The 1,826-nt window shown below is 43.4% G+C and overlaps 1 protein-coding gene across 1 annotated transcript in view; it reads right to left on the minus strand.

Annotated features, from left to right (window-relative positions):
• The window catches only part of Znhit3 (zinc finger HIT-type containing 3), a 7,582-nt gene that overhangs the window by 942 nt on the left and 4,814 nt on the right, over positions 1 to 1,826 (minus strand). The gene's annotated exons all lie outside the window — the stretch shown is intronic.

The following is a 1,826-nucleotide window of genomic DNA, read 5'->3' on the forward strand; positions in this document are numbered from 1 at the left end:
GAGGCCAGCCTGGTCTACAAAGTGAGTTCCAGGACAGCCAGGGCTACACAGAGAATCCCTGTCTGGGGGGGGGAGACTGTACAACCAACCATCAGAACCTAATGCACACCTTTAATCTCAGCACTCGGGAGGCAGAAACAGTTATATGTATTATGCCATTTGAGAAACAGGTCCTGGAATCAAGCTGCCTTGGACATCAGAAAGATTACTGTATTCACAAATTAAACTTCAATATACAGGTAAACAAAGGAAATATGAGCTGCAGAGAAGATACAGTGATTGCTGTGCAAAGCATATCTCAGCACCCACTTAAAGCTAAGTGTGGTCCTATATATACCTAAAACTCTAGCACAGAACAAGGCAGAGAGACTGGTGGGTGGGTCACACAGGGTTTTACACTCTGGCCTGTGCATACACACACAGTGAGATTAGCAACAGTAACAGAGGAGGAGCCAGCTAGGAAAGGTGAGCTAGCAGGTGACCTTCCTAGAGGTGGCCCACCTTCTTTGCATGGACTTTGATGGGTGAGCTGAGAGAATCAAGACCCCAAGAGACTTCACCCCAGGATTGCTTCTTGTAGCTGATATGCCTTTCCTGCCACTATTACATAGCCTAGGAATTCCTGGGCAATAGCACACCCTATTGAGTACACTTCCTGCAGATCAACGGAAAGATGACCTTTCATGAACTATGCTATTTAGATGAATTAATGATTTTATAGAATTTTTTATTTGATTCAAATAATTTTAGGAAGAAAGTTTTAGTTGTTTTTCTAGAAAGATTTACATTTAAAGTCAGAATCAAGAATAAAATGTGCCCACTCCTCATAACAGTAAGTAAATGCTGAATAATAAGAAATGCAACAAGCCTTCACAATTACACTGAAAAGAGATGGAGCCTTGGGACAGACTCGTTCTCCAGGAAAACATTCAGGTCCACGGTGAAGCCACGGGTGTGCGCACCTAGGCAAGCCCATGGGAAAACTTGCTCTGGACTTACAACTTTATAGTACGAAACACTGAACTATTAATATTGATAATCTTGTTACTCCCCTTTTAGCATTTTATCTATGAGATAATTCTTTCTTACACAGAGAACTTTTTAAGCTATACAAAGGCTGAAAGCAATAAAGGAAGGAGGTGGTGCAGCCATTTTCCACTTGTCCCAGTGTGTGTGGTTGTGTGAGTGACTCCTTTCCTCTTTTCTCTCTGGGTCAGAGATGAAATCTGAGCCTCTCCCCTGGCCAGAGAGGGGCTCCTCACCAGAGAAAGGAGCTCTAGCAATAAATCCTTTTACTTAATTATCAGATGCAAAACAGCATGTGTTAATTCACCAGAATTTAGCACTTAAGTCCAGACAGTAATAAAGAGCTAAGTTCTTAGCACAGTTAAGTTTTTAGCAAAAAACAGTAAGAAAGAGTTAAGTCTCCAGGGTTCAATAAAGCACAGAGATTTATAAAGTACAGGGAGATAAAGAGAACAGTTGCCAGCAATTTTCAGCCATAGAATAAACAAGAGAGTGTAGTCTCCAGAAGCCATCAGCAACTAGCATCCAGTACAGTTAGTTACAAAGCCAGAGACCATCAGTCTTTTGGCTTTCTGTCCAACACCGTGTCCCAACTCACTTCTGAACCCCAAAAGGCCAGGGCAACCCCCCAGCATTCTTAAAAGAACCAAAGCAGCTGGGCGTGGTGGCGCACGCCTTTGTTCCCAGCACTCCCAGAGGCAGAGGCAGGCGGATTTCTGAGTTCCAGGCCAGCCTGGTCTACAAAGTGAGTTCCAGGACAGCCAGGACTACACAGAGAAACCCTGTCTCGAAAAAAAAAA

Source organism: Mus caroli, chromosome 11 (assembly GCF_900094665.2).
Source record: "Mus caroli chromosome 11, CAROLI_EIJ_v1.1, whole genome shotgun sequence".
Taxonomy (NCBI): Eukaryota; Metazoa; Chordata; class Mammalia; order Rodentia; family Muridae; genus Mus; species Mus caroli.